General features: G+C 39.1%; 1 protein-coding gene and 1 pseudogene across 1 annotated transcript in view; one reads left to right on the top strand and one right to left on the bottom strand.

The window, feature by feature from the left end:
* MICA (MHC class I polypeptide-related sequence A) overlaps positions 1-10,927 on the bottom strand; it is an 83,634-nt gene that overhangs the window by 53,490 nt on the left and 19,217 nt on the right. The window lies entirely within an intron of this gene.
* Positions 7,406-9,671, top strand: LOC102863562 (annotated as a pseudogene).

The raw sequence follows: 10,927 nt of genomic DNA on the forward strand, positions 1-10,927 counted from the left end.
GATCTTCACCCTGAAACCTACAACGTCCTTTTCCAGCAGGAAGTAGCTAAGAGAATACGCCATCCCCTTTTCCTTCTGAATCAGGGTGAAGTCTCTCTCAAGGAGGAGTGATAGGGAATGGCAAAGGACACACTGACAAAGGAGATTAATCAGAATTGGCTTTGACAAGCACTGTGGCAATTGGACAATTAAAATGGACTTTCAAGGGGAGAAAAAAAAGAAGAATGAACTGGGCAGGAGGGTAGAGAAAATAGTGCAACGATCAATGAATGGAAACCCCAAATCTGTAAATGTTCATTAAAATTAATAAAACAATAAAAACAATCAAACAAACAAAAAACCTACAGAAGACTAAATAGAAAAAGTAGATGGAAAATTAGAATACCAATACAGCAAATTTAAATTTTTAATATTAACACTAAAATTTCAGAATAACACACTGGAAGACAAAAGAGAAGAATTTTTAAAATGGAACACATATTTAGTGAGATGGAAGAGAAATTCAGGCAGCAGAGATATGCTGATGTCAGACAGATCTTGGCTGAAAGAAGACTATCAAAAAATTCTCTATTTGTTTGATTCACTGTAGAAAGGCATTTGATTGTGTGAATTATAACAAACTATGGCTAACATTGAGAAGAGTGGGAATCTCGGAACACTTAGCTATGCTCATGCAAAACCTAGGCCTAGACCAAGAGGCTATCTGTTTCAGGGTTGTATCTTTTCTCCATACCAATTCAATGTATATGCTGAACAAATCATTAGAGAAGTGGACTCTGTGAAGAAGAATGCACCATCAGGATTTGACTCATCAACAATCTGTGTTATGCAGATAACCTCGCTTGCTTAAAATGAGGAAGATTTGAAGTACTTGCTGCAGAAGATTAAAGACTAAAATATTATATATGGATTACATCTCAACATCAAGAAAACAAAAATTATTGACACTGGACACATAGACAACATCATGATAGATAGAGGAAAGATTGGAATTGTCAATTATTTCATCTTACTTGGATCCACAATCAACACCTTTGGTAGCAGCAGTCAGGAGATCTAGAGATGTATTGTAATGGGAAAGTCTGCTACGGGAGACCTCTCTCAATTACTGAGGAGCAAGGATGTTATTTTAAAGACTATGGTGCACCTGATTCAGGCCATGGTCTTTTCAGTCATTTGAGAGCTGGACAAAAATCAGGATAACAGAAGAATTGATGCCTTTGAGCTGTGGTGTTGAAGTGTAGTGAATATCCCTTGGACTGCCAAAAGATATGTCTTGAAGAAAGTGCAGTCAGAGTGCTCCTTGAAGGAAAGAAAAGTGAAACTTTGTATCATATACTTTATGTTGTTAGGAGAGACTATTCCCTGGAAAGTGACATCACACTTGGGAAGGTGGAGGGTCAGCAAAAGAGAGGAAGACAATGATTGAGCAACAGGCCCAAGAATGTCAGAGACGGTGAGGATGGCACAGGATAGGAGAGGGTTCAGATCTGTTGTTCACCACATCCGTATGAGTATTACTTGACATGACAGCACCTAACAAGAACAACATCAATCTGTTAGAGGAAAAACAGAAAGAATAAAAGAAAATGAAGAAAACCTGATTATTATATGGAACAACATCAAGGTGAATAACTTATATGTGATTGAAATTCCAGAACAGGATAGAGACTCAAAAAGTACAAAGGAACTCTTTGAAGACTTGCTCTAAGGAACTGTCCCCCAAATTATGAAAAAGAAGAAGATTTGCATTCAAGAAGCTAAGGGTACCCCAAACAGGATAAATCCCCAAAGAAAAATATCAAAACACATAATGATAAAATTTCTCAAAATAAAAGGTAAAGAACACCGAACGTGATCACGGAAAATGGTGGGTTACCTGCAAATGAGAACCAGTAAGGTTAAGCTGCAATTTCTCAGCAGACATTATTCAGGCAAGAACGCAATGGAATAGCATATATAAAACTCTGGGAGAAAAACATTGCCAACCAAGAGTTCCTTTGCTTCAACAAGATGTATTGACTCAGTGACTGTAACAATGGACTCAAGTATCTCAGAGATGATAAGGATGGCACAGAACAGAACAGTGCAAGGTGCAAACTGTTCTACTTAAGGTCACCATGGGTCCTGGTTGACTCAAAGCACCTAACAACAACAATCTGCCTTCCTGATAAGTCTTTTTTTCTTTTCTGGTTTTCCATGGGAAATTTACCTGTGCTTTTAATTGACTGATTTTTAAATAAATATCTAACCTATGAAAAAATTACTTAGTCCATGAAAAGTATATAGCCAATACAACTGTCCTGCAAATATGATAGTGAAGTTATTACATTTCCAGATGAACAGAAATGAAGGGAATTTGTGAAAACTAGACCAACCCTGCAGGGATGGAGTTGTGGGTGCCCTGTGGTGAGGAGTTGTGCAGTTAACTAAAAACCAGGCAGTTCAAATGCATCAGCTGCTCCAGATAGAAAGATGAGTAATCTTTTCCCATATAATTTACAACCTCTGAAACTCTATTGACAGTCAGTTGTTAGTTGATACTGACTTGAAGGCACAAAACCAAGCAACCACAGACCAAGCCTATGAGAAATTTTTCAAAAAGTTCTTTGGTCTCAGAGTCAACAATGAGACACAACAAACTGAAATTAACATACATGAGAACATCATTCAGAAACTGACTTAGTCACATAAATATATGAACTAGACTGATCTAGGAAACCAGAAGAAGTATCAGTCTATAATAATAAGTCATATAATAATAGGAAACCAGAAAAAGTCTAGAAATTAGTCTATAAATGAATACAACTGCAATGCAAACGGAGGGACTAAGAAGTTACAACCACCCCAGAGCTTCAAGGCTGAAGGTCAGGCGAATTGTGAACACACCTGACAGCGGTCCTGACTGAAGAATTGTATCCCGTTTCCAAACTGAATTGCAACTTGTTACTTCTCTAATAAACCCCATAGACTAAAAATCAAAGAGTGTGTGTGTGTGTGTGGGAGGGAATCAAGCAAATGGTAATCAAAACAGAGCAGGTCAAACAGCCGTCAAGGCAATAGCTTCATAAAAGACAAAGGCATCATCTCACGAGCAAAGGGCAGTTGAACAAGATATAACCATTATGAGTACCTATGCATGCAACATTCATTGCAAATACATTTTATAAGAAACATAAACGCACATCAACAAAAGAATGGATAGAGAAGCTGTGGTATAACCACAAAATGGAATGCTACACCACATTGAAAAACAAGGAACTCATGCACTATTATTCAAAATGGGTGACCCTGGAGGACATTATACTGAGTGAAATATCTCAGTCACAAAGGGACAAATACTACGTGGTGCCACTGTTGTAGAATGGGTCTGACATCAGGGTTGGGGTACGACAGAAAAAACTGTATAAATTGTATATGTTATATTGAAACAGATGAGGGAAAGAACAGATTGCATATATGATTATTATGGTTAACATGGGAGTCCAGAATCAAGGTTGCATAGAGAAGTGTACTCAGGGTGGTGGGTGGGGGGGTAAGAGATGGGGGAATTGTATATTAATGAAGGAATGTATTTTCCTTTTTCTTTTTGGAGAGGGGAACGAACTGGTGGGGAGGGCAGGGAGAGAAGTGAGGCAATGAACGAATGGAAATCCAAAACCTCTGTAAATGTCTATTAAAATTAATAATAATAAAAAAGAATGTAAAAAAAAAATAAACTCAGGTTACACACATGGATTTCACCTGATCATATGCATAGGAATCAGATTGATTATATCTGCAGAAAAAACTGCTGGAGAAGCTCAATATCAGCTGTGAAAACAAGGCCAGGGGCTGATTGTGAAACAGACCACCAGCTACTCATATGCAAGTTCAAGCTGAAGCTGAGGAAAATTAAACCGAATCCATGGGAACCAAAATATGACTTTGAGTTCTTTGCACCTGGATTTCAGAACCATCTCAGGAACAAGTTTGAGGTCTTGAACACTAATGAGTGAAGACCTGATGAGTTATGGGAGGATCAAATGTATCAAATGATCAAATGTATCATCTAGGAAGAGTGCAAATTGTCATTACAAAGATGGAAGAGAGAAAAAAGACCAAAATGGATGTCAGAAGAAACTCTGCAGATTGCACTGGAGCGCAGAGAAGCCAAAGCACAAGGAAGAATTCAAGATATTAAAGAGCTGAACAGAAGATTCCAAGGGCAGCACGGGATGACAAAGCAAAATATTACAATGAAATATGCAAGGAGCTGGAGTCGGAAAATCAAAAGGGCCAAACTCGCTCAGCATTTCTTAAGCTCAAGGAACTGAAAAACAAATTTAAACCTCGAATTGCTATAATCAAGGATGCAGAATATTAAATGATCCAGGAAGTATTAAAAGAAGGAAAGAATATATTGAGTCACTGTATCAAAAGGAACTGGCAGACACAGGAGAATTTAATGAAATCACACATGAGCAAGAGCCTATGGTGATGAAGGAAGAAGTTCAAGCTGCTTTGAAGGAAATAGCAAAAAATAAGGCCCCAGGAATAGATGGTATATCAATTGACATATTTCACCTAACAGATGCTGCCCTGGATGTGCTCCCCAAGTTGTGCCAAGAAATCTGGAGAACAACCACTTGGCCAACAGACTGGAAGAGATCTATATTTGTTCCCATTCTGAAGAAGGGTGACCCGACGGAGTGTGGAAACTATAGAACAATATCATAGATTTCACACGCAAGTAAGAGTCTACTGAAGATTATCTAAAAACGACTGGAACTGCACATCAGCAGAGAACTGCCAGAAGTCCAGGCTGGGTTTAGAAGGGATCGTGGTACTAGAGATATTGTAGCTGATGTTAGATGGATCTTAGCTGAAAGCGGGGAATACCAGAAGAATGTCTATCTGTGTGTGTTTCATTGATTATGCAAAGGTGTTTGACTGTGTGGATCATAACAAGCTGTGGCTGACTCTGAAAATAATGGGAATCCCAGAACACTTGATCGTTCTAATGCAAAACCTATACTTGGACCAAGAGGCAGTCGTCAGAACAGAGCAAGGAAACACTGCATGGTTCAAAATTGGGAAAGGCGTACACCAGGGATGTGTCCTATCTCCAAAGCTTTTCAGTCTGTATGCAGAACAGATTATCCGAGAGGCTGGGCTCTATGAGAAGTGTGGCATCAGGATTGGTGGAAGATCTCTCAACAATCTGAGTTATGCAGATGACACAACCCTGCTTGCTGAAACTGAGGAAGACCTGAAATGCTTGCTGCAGAGGGTCAAGGACTGCAGCCTTCAGTATGGATTGAAGCTCAATGTTAAGGAGACAAAGATTCTCACCACTGGACCAATTGGCAGCATCAGGATGGATGGTGAAGAGATTGAGATTGTTAACAACTTTAGTCTGCTTGGCTCCACAGTCAACACTCTTGGCACCAGTAGCCAGGAAATAAAAAAAATGTATTTTGATGATAAAGTCTGCTGTTAGGGACCTCTCCAGAGTACTGAATAGCAATGGTGTCACTCTGGAGACTAAGGTGTGTCTGATACAGGCTATGGTCTTTGCAATCATTTGTTATGCATCAGAGAGTTGGACAATGACTAAGGAGGATAGAAGGAGAATTGATGCCTTTGAGCTGTGGTGCTGGAGAAGAGTATTGAATGTACCCTGGACTGCCAAGAAAACAAACAGATTCATCCTGGAGAGGGTTAGACCAGGCTGCTCCTTGGAGGCAAGGATTCTGAGGCTTCATCTTACATACTATGGACATGTTGTAAGGAGGGAGAGGTCCTTGGAGAGGGACATCATCCTGGGAGGGTGGAGGGACAGCGCAGAAGGGGAAGACCGTTTATGAGGTGGATTGATTCAGTGACTGGGGCAATCGGGATGGGTGTGTCAGAGACAGTGAGATTGGCACAGGATAGAGCAGGGTTTAGGGCTGTTGTACATAGGGTCGCTATGAGTCTCAAGCGACTCGACAACACATAGCAACAACAACAACAACAATGCACTCAATAACAGAGCTGCAAGATACATAAGTCAAACTGACAGGTTTCAGGAGAAAAATAAACAACTCCACAATAACAGAAGGAGACTTCAATATGTCACTTACAATGAAAGGCAGAATGACTAGAAAGAAACTCAACTAAGATGCAGAAGAAACGAACAATGCAGTTAACCAGCTGAATCTCATAGATATATATAGAAAACTCTACCCAACAGCACACACTATGCGTTCTTCTCCAGGATACAGGGAACATTCTCCAGAAGAGACATTACATCACAAAGCAAGCCTCAAACTTCCCCCCAAAGAAAATCACTCTCTAACATTTAAATAATATAAAACATCATATTAAATTCTATAACATTAGAAAGAAATAATGGGATATCAAGAAAAAAAAAGTACATGGAAAATAAGTAACTCCCTGCTGAACACTATTGTGAAAAAGAAGACATTTTTTAAAATAGGTGAGTGATCCAATTGAATATACAAATTACAGAGCAACATCACTAATATCAACCACAAATAAAATCCTGCTAAAATGAATTTTAAAAGATTTGAGTTAATACAGTACAGAGAACAGAAAACTGCCAGAAATTCAAGCTGGTTTCAGCAAAGGCCACGGAACAAAGGCTATCATTGTTTCTATCATATGGGTATGATATCATATGGAGAAGAGATTCAGATTGTTAACACTTACAGCTTGCTTGGCTCCACAATCAACAGTCTTGGCACCAGCAGTCAACAAAGCAGAAGGTGACTTGCATTGGAAAAATCTGCTGTCGGGGACCCCTCCAGAGTACTGAGAGGCAACGATGTCAGTCTAAAGACTAAGATGCACCTGACCCAGTCCATAGCCTTTGCAATTACTTGTTATGTGTCAGAGAGCTGGACAATGACTAAGAATGATAGAAGAAGAACCCATGCCTTTGAGTTGTGGTGCTGGAGAAGAGTATTGGATCACCAAGAAAACAAATAGGTCTGTTTTGGAGGCAGTGAAACCAAGTTTCTCCTTGGAGGCGAGGATTTTGAAACTCCGTCTCACATACTTTGAGCACATGGCAGGAGGGACTGATCCTTAGAGAAGGACATCGTACTTGGAAGTGTGGATGGCAGCACAGGAGAGGAAGACCCCAATGAGAGGGATTGATAAAGTACCTAGAGCAATGGAGGTAGATGTGTCGGAGTCAGTGAGACTGGCTCAGGACAGGGCAGGCTTCAGAGCTGTTGTATATAAGGGCTCTATGAGTCACAGGTGATTCAACAGCTCATAACAACAACATCATGTGAATGTTGGATGGAATCAGAGAACACTAGCAAGATGTTTACTTATAGGATTTAAAATTTGCTATTTAAAAAAATTGCTATTTACTTGTTGACTCAGATCCCAGTCAATCTTAAGTACCATAATGACTGGCATGGGTTTCACGGCTTGAGAGGTTCTGATGAATGTCCTGCCCTATTTTGATCAAGGTTATGAAGTACCCACTGTTGGTGAGGTGGTTGGGTCGCTGTTAAAGGAGGTAACTTGCAGATACTGGCCCTCAAAGAACTGCCTGTGCTAGCTGAGGGCTTAGGGTTAATCTGTTTTTTGAAACTGACATAAGAAGAAATTGATTTGAAGCACAGTCTGCTCAGCAACCAATTAGGTTGCTCAGCATAAAACATAGGAACTTCCAATCCCTTCCTCAAGTTAGAAAAATGATACTACTGCATGGCAAGAGAGTGGAAATAATTCTTTGGTCCAGATAGAACATCAAACAGTTAGAAATGAGAATCTACAGCTGATGTCACAGCATGGATACAATGCTAAGGAAGTATACAATGAAAATGTTGTTCACATGATTGAACATGCCCAAAAAGAGCTCCAGAAATTAAGAAACATATTCAATATTTGAAATTCAGGTGGGATAGACTCAAGGTCAAATTTTGGTTCCTGTGGACTTGATTTAGTTTTCCTCGCTTCAGCTTCAGGTGGTATGTTCCACAATCAGCACCTGGCCTAGTTCTTACAACTGATATTGATCTTCTCTAGAGACTCTTTCCACAGATGTAATTGATCTGATTCCTATGCATACCATAAGGTGAAACCCATTTGTGTAGCCTGAGTTTGTGTTTCTTATAAAATGTATTTTCAATGAATAAGACATTCATTGTGAAAAATTCTATCACTCTATCTCCTACTTCATTTCTGTCACCAAGTCCATGTTTTCAAGCTGCTAATTCTTCCTTTCTATTCCCAGCTTTTGAATTCTAGTGATCCATTATTATGAATGCATCTTGAATGCATGTTTGATCAATCTCTGACTGTAAAAGTTGGTGGAAACCTATTTCCTCCTCTTTGGCTCTGGTTGGTGATGAATATATTTGAATGATGGTGGTATTTACTGTACTTCCTTGTATGTGTATGGATATTATCTCACCACATTGTATTTCAAGATGGATCTAGAAATGACTTTTTTTTACTATGAAAGCAACCCCATTTTTCCTCACCTTTTTGTCTCCAGCATAGTAGATCATACGATCCTCTGACTCAAAGAGGCAGTTGTCAGAACAGAGCTAGGAAAGGAAACATTGCATGGTTCAAAATTGGAAAGAGTGTGTGTCAGAGTGGTGTTCTGTCTCCATATCTTTTCAATCTATAAATGGAACAGATTATCCAGGAGGCTGGCCTCCAGGAGGAGAAGTGTGGCATCAAGATTGGAGGTAGACTCATCAACAATCTGCATTATACAGAAGACACAACCATGCTTGCTGAAACGGAGGAGGACCTGAAGCGCTTGCTGCAGGTCAAAGACCGCAGCCTTCACTATGGATTGAAGCTCAACATCAAGAAAACAAATATTCTTACCACTGGGCCAACTGGCAGCATCATGATGGATAATGAAGAGATTGAGATTATTGACAGCTTCAGTTTGCTTGGCTTTACAGTCAACACTTGGTACCAGCAGCCAGGAAATTAAAAGATTGCATTGGGGAAAGTCTGCTGTCAGGGACCTCTCCAAAATACTGAAGAGCAACGATGTCAGTTTGGAAATTAAGGTATGCCTGATCCAGGCCATGGTCTTTGCAATTACTTGCTCTCCATCAGAGAGCTGGACAAGGACTAGGGATGATAGAAGAAAAGTTGGCTTTGGTGCTGGAGAAGAGTGTTGAATATACCACGGACTGCTAGGAGAACAAACAAGTTTGTCCTGGAGAGGATGAAGACAGGCTGGTCCTTGGAGGCAAGGATTCTGAGGCTTTGTCTGACATACTCTGGACATGTTGCAAGGAGGGACCAGTCCTTGGAGAACGATGTCATGGTTGGGATGGTGGAGGGACAGTGCAGGAGAGGAAGACCCTAGATGAAATGGATTGATTCAGTCACTGGGAAAATGGGGATAGGCGTGTCGGAGACAATAAGATTGGCAAGGTATAGAGCAGGGTTTAGGGCTGTTGTACATAGGGTCGCTATGAGTCACAGGCTACTCAATGGCTCATAACTACAACAACAAATTCAATATTTACTCTGGCAGCAAAAGAACATGCTACTAACAGCTGGATCTAAAGAGAGAGAAATGGAGTGAGTATTATGAGAGTGAACAGAAGTTCATACAACTAAAACATGAAATCTATCAAATAAAGCAACAACATGGAGAGGTAAACATAGAAAACATTCAACGAGACTTCTAAAAAGAAAAATGAACTTTCATAGATCATCAGGCATCTAAATGTTTTCTGAACCATGAAAGACCAACAATGTCTTATGGAAACCATTTATGTTTAATGTTTAGAAACTATAGAATGCAAACTTCTTTATTATCTATGTCTATGAGTACATATTAGCAAAATAAAAACTTTCAGCTTTGGTGGTATTATTTGTAGCTTTAAAAAGAAACAATCTTAAGGCTTGGCAGATAGGTGTGACCTTAGACTAATATTTTGACATAGATTTATTTTTAGCCACTTGGGTCTTATTTTTGCATACAAAAGTTCTTTATGCAAAACTTTCAACATGTACAAGAGTTTGGGAGTTTGGTTTTTAACCTTTGTTTAATAAGAGGTGGCTGTTGTTGTTGAATGCCATCGAGTCAAGCATGACTCATAGCGACCCTTTGAATAAAAGGCCTGAAACCTTTCATAACTATCAACATCTATCAAAGTTCATAGTTTCTATAGGCATATTGTTTAGGAAGTGGATGCCACTCCTGCTTCCAAAATAAGAGGTAATGCTAAATACTTTTTTGTTATCAGATAAGACTTTTTAAAAACCATGTTGTGTTTTATTGACTGTTTTATTCAACTGTTTAAATAATAAAAATTTTTGATAACACTGAGAAGAATGGGAATTCCAGAATACTTAAATCATGCTCATTTTGGAACATGTTTATAGACCAAGAAGCAGTTGTAAGAGAACAAAGGGATATTGCATGGAACATGCTTTCCCTATTTAAGTAAAATATATGCTTCCAGAACACATGAGCAGGTGAGCACACACTACCAAGTCCCAGTTCTTTTTCTGCTTGCTTCCAGATTATCTATGCTACCAGTTTAAGTATGCTTCCTCCTCTCATTAGCTAGTACTTATAGTTTCTCAATTGTTCTATGGTCACTGGGGTTTCAGGGCAAAATATCTTGTTTTATACAAATTAGTCTATGGAATAGCGAAGCTAATTTTCATGACCATAAAATTTTGATCCAGTAACATGGTACTATTTGTTTGGAGTTTTTATTTTTTTGTTAATTCATTCACTGTTGCACATTTTTCCTCCCTCCCCCCTTTGCCTTCCCCTAGCCCACTTTGCAATGCATCTCTTATTCCAGATTGTTGTCATACACATAATGCCTAATCATATATTCCTTTTTTTAAAAATTTAGGTTGTTTATTTTTCATTTCAATGAACATCTACAGAGATTTTGGGATTTCATTCATTCATTGTTGCACCCTT

Source organism: Elephantulus edwardii, unplaced genomic scaffold, assembly GCF_000299155.1.
Source record: "Elephantulus edwardii isolate Elephantulus edwardi_28Jun2011 unplaced genomic scaffold, EleEdw1.0 scaffold00184, whole genome shotgun sequence".
Taxonomy (NCBI): domain Eukaryota; kingdom Metazoa; phylum Chordata; class Mammalia; order Macroscelidea; family Macroscelididae; genus Elephantulus; species Elephantulus edwardii.